Here is a 12165-nt window from a genome sequence, read left to right on the forward strand (position 1 = left end):
TTCCAAAAACAACATTTAGAACTCATGAGGGTCATTATGAATTTTCAGTCATGCCTTTTGGTCTTACGAATGCACCTTCTATATTTCAAGGTTTGATGAATTACATTTTCAAACCCTTCCTTAGAAAATTTGTGTTAGTATTTTTTAATGATACATTAATTTACAACAATTCTTGGAAGGATCATGTTCAACATGTTGAGAGGGTGCTCAAACTATTGGAGGAGAAACAATTATATGCATAAACCTCCAAATATTTCCTTGGAGTACAAGAGGTTGAATATCTGGGTCATATTGTATCTCATGAGGGTGTTAAGGTAGACCCTAAAAAACTTAAATCCATTAAGGAAATGAAAATCCCCACAACCATAAAGCATCTTCAAGGATTTCTCAGGTTGATAGGGTATTATCGCAAGTTTGTTAAGAATTATGGGAGAATAACAACACTGATATTAGCTATGCCAGACTGCACAAAAATCTTTATTATGGAATGCGATGCCTTAGGAAATGGAATTGGTGTTGTTTTAATGCAAGAAGGAAGACCCATTGCTTTTGAAATTTTTCCAATCAAAGGAAAGTATTTACACAAGCCTATCTATGAGAAGGAAATGTTGGCAATACTACATGCACTAAAGCAATGGCAACCTTACCTAATGGGAAGACACTTCAAGGTAAAAGCATATCATGATAGTATTAAATTCTTTTTGGAACAAATATTATCTTCAGAAGAGAAACAAAAATGGGTGACAAAGATGTTGGGCTATGACTTTGAAATCATATACAAAAAAGGGAAGCAAAATGTTGTTGTAGATGCACTCTCAAGAAAGGATGGGGATGTGGAAGCATTGCTTTATGACATTTCTATTATCCAAACGGATTGGATAACCGAAGCAAGGGATGAATGGAAGAATGAAGAAGAAGTGTGGATACTCATTCAAAAGTTGCTCAAGATCTCAGTACATCTGATATATTTAGCTGTAAAAATGATTCATTATGGTACAAATATCGTTTATATCTTTGTGAGAATTCCCAACTCAAATAAAATATTATTTTGGAATTGCACACCTCTCCCTTAGGAGGGCACTCAGGATTTTTAAAAACTTACCATGAGGTCTAGAACGAATTTTTTTTGGATGGCCTTAAAGCTGATATTCAAAAGTTTGTGGCAGAATGCTTAGTTTGCCAACAAAATAAAGTTGAGACAATTAAGACCCCGAGTCTATTACAACCTTTAGCCATTCCAAGTCAACGTTGGGAGGAGGTTTCAATGGATTTTATCAGAGGTTTATGTAAGTCCAAAGGAAAGAGTGTCACCATGGTGGTAGTTGATAGATTTACCAAGTATGCACACTTTTGTGCATTATCTCATCAATTTAAAGCCAATACAATTGCTACTGCATTTATGGAAACAATTCAAAAGATAAATGGAAACCCAAAGATTATTGTAAGCGACAAAGAAGCCCCATTTGTTATTATTGTGCCCCATAGAAGCACATTATTGTTATTGTTGTGCCCTTACATTATTATTGTTATGTAGGCTCTAATTATATTGTGACCCCTTAGACTCCTATATATAGAAAGGAGGTCTTTCCATTTCTATCATCAAAAAAAAAATTTCATTTATGTGAAGTAAAGGAGGTTGCCCCCTCGAAGAGACTATTTCTCAAGTCATTGATCTATCCTTTCTCTATGATATGAGCTGGTTGCATAACAAATGAATTCGTATTTGACCGATTTGCACCCTTTTAACGATGACCCATCTATTACGCAAGATCTAGTTGGAAGCACACCATCGGTTGGTGTCAGAGTATGGGGTGAAGTAGCATATTACTCTTATCATGTCATTCCATTCGTTCAAGCTGTCATGTGGTAAAAAACAGTTGGATGGAGAAAGATGAAAATGAGCGTCTATGATTGGGTGGAACTGCCCAGCCCAACCCCATAGAGAGACACCTTCCGTGTAAATATATGAAGAAAGATGGCCAATATGTCACCAAACTATGCCACACTCTATTCATATGAACAAAATATTAGCAATCGAGTATTGGTTAAATAACTCATTATAAAACACTATCAAACTCCCTAAAAGACATATATGGATAATACTTGCAACTTTGAATGAATGAAAAATGTGAACAATATTTAAATGGTTTTGAGCCTTGAAAAATCATTGTTATTATTGTTACTATAAGACATGAGAAAACAATTATGATAAATCATACTCAAAACAATCATATCCCTCTCCAAGTGGTAATGATCCAATTTTCCAGGTTTAGAATGCTAGTTATTATAGAGGTTGTGGTTTTGGAAACTGAATGATAAGAGGATTGGAAATCCTAAAATAATTTTCCTTCTGCTACCTTCTTTCTAGATTTGCTTGTGTTCGAACATACAAGACATATTCTCTCTCATAGGTAAGGTATTAGCTCCATTGGTGCTTTGTCCGGGAGATGTTGTTATTTCTTTTTATTCTCTATAGTTTAGTTTGCATCTCCCATGCAGTTGGGTTTTGGGCTGATTTTTTTTATATACTTGGTTATGGTTGTTATCCCACTGGAATTTTAAATACAGGGGGGTGGCTTTGAGATTTTTGTGGTATAGTGGATGGGAGGGCCAAGATCCTATGTGCATAGTGTTTTTTTACTATTGAGGGTGGTTTTTTTTAGGGGTTTGGTCGTTTTCGCTAGGATGTGTCATAGTTTGAATTGTTGGGTGGGTTTGGCTCAGGATTACATGTCATTAATGCATATTGGTGGGCATTGAATTATGGCTATGAGTTTATGGTTGTGGAGGTAGTATCATTCATTCTTTTTATCCTCTCTTGCATGGTATCTGTTTCCAACGTTAAATCCCACATTCTTTGAGGGGTACTAATAATCATATTGAGATTTTCTCTAGGGTTTATCTACTTCTCCAATCAATTATTTTTTTGGTGGGGTGGCATGTCAGTTGATATTTATGTCATAGAGACACTATTCTTTATTATTATCTATTTTTCCTTCATATTGTATTGATCCTAGTGGGCAATGACTTGGTGCATGGGTCGTATGGACTTAGGGGCACTATTGCCTATGTCATTCAATATGGGTCTTCAATTTATATGGTGGTTTTTTCTAGGAGGTGTAATTAACTTAATGTGGATCTATTTGTTTGTCTCATCTCATAAATCTAATTTATTCGTGAATTTCACATGTATTTTTGGGTTACATGGTCACACTCTGGCTCTTTTCGGGTGTTGTGGACTAGACAAATAGTTGTTATTGCATAATACTCTTGTTTTCATACTTTGTACATGTAGCTACTTTCTTGGGTGGATCATTCATCCATAGGCAAGATTCGATGGGGTCACCTGGTGGTTCTACGCGAGTTACAACTGGTGTGTATGTGCATGATTTCTCTTCCTAGTATCAGATGCAGATGCCCTCATATAGGCTACCGTTGTGGAAAAAACTCTCTTTGGATAATGATATTTAGGAACCCGACTAACGATAATGGCTCTGGTCCTAAAAATGGATGCCCCATTGAATTTGACAAGGTAGGTCATGAGACAAACACTAGAGGGGGAGACTTCATCGGGGTTCCTTCACAGTTGTGTGGTCGTCAAAAGAAACATGTTCGACCTTTGGGGGTTGTAAAAACACTAATTTTTGGCGAGGATGTATATTGGGATTGGGTTGTGAACTTGCAGCAACACACTGTCATTGGGAGCTGGGAATTCCTGAGAATGGATGGTATTTGTTTGTGGGAAAGGTTTAAAATTATTGGGCACCCAGTTTGACATACAAGCTAAGAATTATTTTTTTTTTTTAATGGGTGGTTCAGTGTACTATTGTAGTGGCTACAACCACCCTCCAAAATTTTTCCTTAACTTCATTTTGGAGCCTCCCTACGAACCTTTCATAGCAACATGTCTTGTCTTGTCAAGTACACAAGCTTCAGTGGTTTTCTTGCAGAATGACAGCATGTCCATCAAATCTTGTTGCATCCCCCTCACAGGATGTTTCACCAGACTTGGTCCAGTTGCAGGCTGAGCAACTCACTCAAGAAATTGCACAATTCAAGAGAGAAACCAACCTTCCCTTAAAAAATTGTGCAATTCTGTCTGGCAGCCTGTTGGGCTCCAGAATTGCGCAAATCTGCCTGTCACTATTCACTAGAAAAATTTGCACAATTCCTCCCAACAGAACTGCTCAACCCATAAATTCCGCAATTCTAGGCAACAGTCCGTTGTTCTGCCTAGAAATTGCGCAATCCCTCTAGGCAGCCAGCCCAGCTCCCTCCCAGAAATTCACATTTTTTCCTCCCAGCTGAGCAGGTTGTTGCATGTGCATTTGAGTTCACTGGTTCCCTCCCGGACTGAGCAAAATTGATTTGCATGCATGGACTAATCCTCCCAAGGCAGCATGTAAAGGCATCCCTTGTTTCAGGGATTTATTTTTAGCATTTGGAGGTTACATGCAAGGATCATTTCAGAAACCTCCCACCAAGTGTCGCTTTCCCTAGATCTATGGCATGCGCGTCGCATCCTCGATTTTATCAAAACTCATCAACTGGATGCTGCAGAGCTAATTCCTCACATCAATCTTGCAGATCTGACATCCCATATTGCATCTAGGAGTCGTCGACACATTCAGCTCAGTTTTTTTGGGGTAAGCTCGCTTTTCATGTCTCGCACTGTGTTTCTGGTGCTTTTTGTGTTTCTCTTCGTATGAATGTTGTCTGCTTGATTTCAATGAGTGCTTGTTGTCATTTTGATACATAATAGCTTGTACTAGCACCATTTCAGTTTTCGTTAACATCTCAGTGTTGTCGCATGCATGACACTGTTTTGCACAGACGGTCATCGTTGCAGCGACTCGCTTCACACACATGCATGCTTTCCCATTTTATGAATCCTACACATGTTGTTTGCATGAATGATCATTCACTCTTGTTTGCACTCATCTCATCATGCTTTCACACTTCTCACCCGTTGGCCGGACTGGGCTGCCTTGGCCCTGATTGTGCCTTACCTGGCTAGTATTGCAGATTTCCGGAAGCAAAGGCTCTGCCTTTCCCCTAGAAATTGCGCAATTCTAACTAGGCACTGACCTCCAGACTTGCATTGCGTAATTCTTGGAGGCAGTGTCCTGCTGGCCCTAGAAACTGCGCAATGCAGTTTGCTGGTTGCATGTCACTGCTGACTCAAATTGTGCATTGCATAGTTTCAGTCCTCAGCAGGCTAGGCTAGATTGTGCATTGCACAGTTCCAACAATTAGTCAGCCTCCTGACAGCTCGGACTGTGCTTATGTAGTTTTGGCATTCATTTTCCTGACCTCCCAGCGGAAATTACGCAATTTTCATGATCAGTGACACCAGTATGTTGCAAGTCAGTTCTCAAGTTTGTTTTGGTTTTTTACTGACAGATTTCTTGCCATGAGTGTTTACATGTCTCCAGGTATCGCAAGTGTTCATCTACCTCTCAACAGCACAAGTACAATGACCTTCAAGAGAACAGATTCAAAGGACACCGTTGAGATCACAACGTGGGTTGCAGCCAAGCAAGACTCTATGAGCTTGCCTACCTATGAAGACATCAAGTTGTTCGTAGACAAGGACATCAAGATAAGATGGCAACAGCATCACATCAAGCAGCACCATCAGTAGCAGCGGAAGGGAGCACATCCGCATGCGACGAATGCAGGAGGAAGGTTGTTGACAACACAAAGGCAGAACAAAGTTGCAAGCTCAAGCATATCCACTTGTGATGAAAGAAACTTTGGAGATTCAGGCTATGACGTGACGGCGCAACAAGATGATCACACGAGAGAAACGAAAAGAGCAAAGAAGGAGTTGCAGGTGATGAAGCAACAACTCAAGGAATAACAAGAGCTACACATACGAGAGAATGAGTTGTAGAAGGAATAGGTACAATAGCATGCGCAACATGCACTCACGGATGAAACTGCACTCGTACAAGTTATAGATCCATCCTAGCAGTTGGCACAGAGCAGACACGGTGAGTAGTTTTGTTGATTGCATGCAAGGGAATTCAGCAACATGCATGTCATTGTGCACACACCTGCGATCTAACCCATTTGGCACACTCACCGAGGAAAAGACAAGAAGCAAGCCCGAATGGAGCTGAACATGCAGTTGATAGTTGATGTGCATGACCACCAACACACACTGGAATATCAGCACGGACACTATGCATCAGTGTGTTGCCAGTTCGGCTGCACCCAAGAAGACCATGCAAATGTTAGCAGACGAGTTGGATGGAGGAGCCACACTAATGCATTGAGATGCAATGGAAACAAGAGTTCACTTCAGCAGGATGTAACCATGGAGCGCATGCACACCATCACGGACAACCAAGCTTGGCATCAGCTCACCACCTTCACCATCACAAGCATGTCAAAGATTTGGTCTCATCACAACGGACCAGGTGTCAGTGATGTCTTGCATGGCTTGCTCAAGCCATTTTGTCTCACATGGGCACATGTGCATTGTAATGTAACATCTTTTCAAGTGGAAGTTCAAGTGTCAATAGTTGGATGTAACAATCATATAGTAGATGAAGAGTCAGGAGAGTAGATGAACGGTCACAAAGGAGAATGTCAAGGTTCACCCCACCCTTTGCTATATATAGAACCTCATAACTCATTATAAAGGCTTTTGGTCAGCCAAGCTTCTGATAAGACTATCTTGGAAAGATCTTGGACAATATTGTAACGAGCCTTGGCTTCTCCACTGTGCAGAGGTAGTATATCTCTTTGGAGGAGCAGGCAGTTGTGGTTGTAACATTCCGTTGTCAGAACTAGTGGTTAGACATGGATGTATTGTATGACTGGAACTTACATTTCTTAATATAACAGAGCCAACACGTTTCATGCATATGTTGTATTGTATTCTATGTTATCTAGTTTACTCTAAACGATAGATGTATTTGTTTTCTCACGCATGCATGTATGGACTATTCTGTATAAGTATGTAAGACTCTTTCTGAAATATGTTGTTGGTTTAACCATCACTTTGGATTGCTCGCTAACTTGCTTTCCATCTTGTGATGCATCTCCGCTCGTGTGTTCCCTTCCAAGCCGTGTACTATTACAGGTTTCCAAGTGGTGCGCTCACCCCACCTTTAGTGTGTTAGAACCTCTCATGCACCTTCCTTGACTTACAACAACTGTCACACCCTTGCTACCAACAAGGATATTTTACTTGCCTCTGTGCGAAATCGTGGTCAAGGCATTACAATACGACCCACTGCTGGGACTCCTACACTAAACTATCTAAGGTCTAATTGGGAATTCTTACCGGGGAGATCCCCTGACATGTTGGAAAGTCCAGCACCGTCAACATTTTGGTGCTAGAAGGAGGGCCAGATGACAAGATGAGTCCTCACATTTGTTCTGAATCTCTACATGTCTATCATGACTAATTATAAAGTTTCTCTTCCGGAGTGTATGTCTTATGGAAACGGCTTCATAATCTTGGAAGAGCTCTCGAATTACTTGTCACATAAAACATACGGTGGTGGAGGCCATGTAGCCTTGGTTAGGCATACAGTTGGTGTTGTAGGCTCATGCGAAAGACATGTAATCTTTGAAGAATACATGACTTGCACGTTATTCATCTACACGCTTTGAGGGCACCCAATGCACTAATGTGCCACGCTTCCCGAAAAATATATTCATTCTCTTGCTCATCTGGTCGCAAAGGTAGACCATGCTTTCAACCACTTTAACCATAAAGCACTCGATCAAGAAATTCTGAAATTACAAAAAGCACCCGATAAATCCGTTGATCAGTTTTACACGCACTTTTGTAATCTTGCATACCGATTTCCCGAAGATGAAATTGATTGGGAACTTCTTTATGGAAGATTTGAGTATCTTCTTCACAAATCCAAACCCTGCTCAACACACTTCAATGATGGAGCTATGCAACCACAAGCAAGCAGAGCTTTTGTCACAAGTGAATGTCCGCCTTCACCTCCTCAAATAGCTCCACCACCACGAAGTGATGTGGGAGATCATGCACACACATCTATTGAACTGTCACATCCTCCCACCCCACCTTCTCTTGATATCTTCGCAGATTTTGCTTGCAAGCCTATTAGTTGTCACGTGGATTCGTTCCCTCAACCTTTGTCCCCACATTCTGTTGATCCTCCGGATTGTGTTGTCTTGTGTTTTCCCATTCTGGACTCCTCACCTGTTGTGAACAAGGATCAAGTTGTCGACGGAGTTGATGTTATGCAACCAACCTGCGCCATCATTCATGATGAGTGTGTGCAAGAATCTAAAGAAGAACTCGTGGGGAAGGATGACTCCCTTCCAACCATGCCTCATTCACTTTATCCTGACATCCCTTGTGATTCTGCCACTGCTGATTTCCCCTGTGAAAACCCATTTCCGATGTTTCTACTTCAGATCATTCACAGGACACGTCGGATGTCAGTTTCTCATCACAGTGGGGAGAGGACACATCTTCCTCTGATAATCCATCCAATATGTCATCTGTCATTTATGAAAACACAGAGGATGAACATCTTTTCTTCTCATCTACCCCTCTGCCTAATTCACCAAATCATGAGGATTCTGACAAACATCTTGAATTTTTTTATCTTGATTGTCATGATCTCTCTACTTCTTCATCTGATCACGATGTTGATTCAATCTTTGCTAATTTGTCTAAGACACTGGTCTACGATGATCTATATGTCAACTAAGTCAAAACACCATAGACTATCAAGGCACTTCAGCCTCAGTTGATGGTTATGTCAAGCCCTCGCTGTCCTGAGGTTGGTTTCACTTCCGGTCAGGAAATTGTTGAAACACTCAAGGCTCCTCATCACTCTCTACTTTGCATTGAAGATCAACCAAACACCCATATTTCACTTCCTCCACTCGAACTACACGATCCCATTGCTCATGCATTGGAGGAATCTTACACAGCAAGCACACATGCACAACATAAGTGGTCTACCTTTCTCATGTTTGCTTGCATGTCACAGTCAAGAGAATGCATACACTCAACATCTGCACACAGTGTAGCACAACACCATGGAAACTCCACAGAGTACATGTCATGCGCTTTCACTCATCTTTGTTCTATGGTCACTTGTAAGCTCGGAGTGTGTCCATCTTCATTGTTATATCTTTCATGCTTGCTGGTTTGCGCAACTGCGATGTTCGCAAACCATGCCTTCACCAACATGGGTCAACCAATGCGTCGATGGTTGCATTGGAAGTATCACTTCACGTGAGATGACCCATGCACTGTTAGCTTAAGACTAGGAGTAGTGTTTTATTTTGAGTTGTTTGCTTGCATGCATGTTTGCTTCTTTCTTTGTGTGTCTGTTTGCTTGCTTGTTTTTTTGCTTACTCGCTTTGCTTCCGCATTTGCTTCTGCTTCTTGCTTTTCTTTTTGGTTTGTTTGCTTATTATTGTCCATAGGTTAGTTTACATGGACTATGTGCGACTCTTGAAACAAGCTGGGTAAAGTACAAGAGGACTTGTACAACTATCAACATTTGGTTAGTTTTTGTTCGCTCTCTTATGTAAGAACTTGTTGTCTTTAGTCCATGATACATCAATGGAAAATAAGTATTGTTCAAAGTGAACCTTGGTGAAAATACAACACTTGTGCGCTAAATAGTATCACCTACTCTAGTTGGTTGTTTTTGGGTTAATCCTTGTCAGCTCAGTCAATTAGAGTAAGATGAGGGGGGGAAACCTTAACAAGCACGTCAGAGGTATACATAAACTACTTCTCTGAAGGAACAACCTCTTCTGCTCTCAATAAGTTGGGATCCCTCTTCCACCTCTGAAATGAATAAGTTTTATAAGATGAAAAATGAAAAGATGAAAAAGTGAAAAAAGCTTGAAAAAAATCAAAAATAAATAAGGCAAAAGAAGAGAAAGGATTCCTACGCAGAGAGGTGACGGAAGTAACTCTGCCGAGGTACCGACCAGGCTCGCTGGCAGTGGATCTGTTAGCCTCCTGCTGCAGCAGGTTAATCATCTTTCATGATCGACATTTTTACATGCCAACTATGTCGTACTATGCATGCTGCAATGCTCCATATTTGCTACAGATGACCAGAGAAGTATCCATGAAGGTGTGCCAGTTTTAATGCTACTGCTTTGTTCCAGTTTTGATAAGTAATCCATTTTGATCAGTTTTCAGTTAAGGGGAGGTCCAAACAGCTTAATCTTGGTCTCCCTAGGTTTCAATTTCCTGTTTTAGAATATAGAGAATAAACATCTGTCCAAACAGCTTAATCTTGGCAGATCTGTAAATAGGTAGAGAAACAAGGGTGCTCAACAGCTTAATCTTAGCCCCTGGATGCAATAAGTGTAGTTGTAGATAGGAGGACAGCAAGAAGAAAAGAACAAAAAGCTGGGTATGCTAGTTCAAGTGCACCCAAACCTAAAAGAAGAGAAAATGCTAGGTGAATAGGCCGGGTAGGTAGCTTTGTGGTTGCAGAATCATGGCTTGTGATCCATTTCATATTTTCAAGTGTTATATCTATCATATCACAAGTTGAAGGTGATTTTTCAGTTGGAGGACTTCAAGAAATGCATGTCTAACTTCCCCCTTCTTCCTCTCCCCCAAATCACTCACTAACTTCCCCTAAAGAGGTCAAGATCTGCTTGATACCTCTTAGATTCATCATTCTCCATATTATCTGCCTTGGTGAAGATCTGCTTCACTAAAGGAATGTTCACACTTCTTCTATCAGTCATTTTCCCCCATTGATAGCCTAAGACATCATTCTTAGCGCTCTCTGATCATTTATCATGTTAACTATTAACTTTACTATGTAGCTCCCTATCTATTTCCCCTTCCCCTACTAAAACTATGTTAATAACTCCCCTATATACTTATCCCCTCCCCCTGGTTGAAAAATAACCATAAGTACACTTGGGAATTGCTAAGTTTACCTGAAACTGAGCAAGAGCCCTCACTTCCCCCCTCAAACCATCTTCCAAATGCATTAGGACCCCTTCCTATGCATAAAATCCCTCCTTTCATCTATGCAAACCCTCCATTATCCATGTTTTAACCTTTTTCAAGGCTCAAAACCCTCTCACCATGCTTCGGACCCCTTCCGATGCATTAACAACCTTCCTCCGATTTCATTTTACCTTTCTTCAAAGGCAAAAAACCCTTCCGATGCTTTATAGCCCCCTTCTATACATATAAACCCTCCTCCGATGGATTCCCCCCCCCCCCCCCCTCCGACGCGATATCACTGTCGGAGGTAATAACAGTGTTGACCCATTTATATATGCCACCATTCCTTTTTTCCCCGATGTGATATCGCTATCGGAGGCTTCCTCCATCATATTTTCCCATATATCCCGCATATACTCTTTTTTATCACAACTCCCTTTTTTTTGTTTTATCGTTTAAACTCAAGTTTTTTATAAAACTTAAGTTATAACGTAAAAACCCACATTTTTCAACAATATCACATCGTAGCCGTCCATCGCCCCCGCTCAGATCAACGGCCCAGATCTTGTCGGCGATCTCCCATTTCGACGATCACAATTGTATAAAGTCCTGCCCCATGTCCCCGCCGATAGCGAAATGCCGATTTAATCGCGGCCGCCCATTCGGGCCCTCAGATCAACGGTCTTTATTAAGTCGCGGCCCCATATATAGCATTGCTTATTCCGGAGCCGAAGTACTAATAAAATGCAGCATATAAAATTATCGGGTTCGAAAGGAGGCGTTTGTACAGCGAAATGGGAAAGCTCCGATATTCCGGAGACGAAAAGTTATAAAGGGCAGTTTTAAGGGATTTCGGGTCCGCATATTGATTTTGTTAAAATCCGCTGATATGAAATCGCCGACGGACCGGACCCGATCTCCATAAAGAAAGGGCATATAAGCATTTTGGGTCCGCGGCATTTCGGAGGTTTTATGTATTGGGACCAATGGTCCGCCCCGATGCGATTTAGCGCCAGCCGTCGTATCGGGCCCCCAGATCAATGGCCCTGATTTAATCGCAGCACTCCCCATGTATCACTCCGACTGGCGGAGCCGAAATAACAATAAAGCATGGTATATTAGCATTTTGGGTCCGCAAACCAAATTCTTGTAAGTCCACCGATATGACATCGTCGATGGGCCGAACGCGATTCCAAATAAAAGGAAGGGCCTATTAGCAT

Source organism: Pinus tabuliformis, chromosome 4_1, assembly GCF_031772625.1.
Source record: "Pinus tabuliformis cultivar Carrire ecotype Pingquan chromosome 4_1, CPIR1, whole genome shotgun sequence".
NCBI lineage: Eukaryota > Viridiplantae > Streptophyta > Pinopsida > Pinales > Pinaceae > Pinus > Pinus tabuliformis.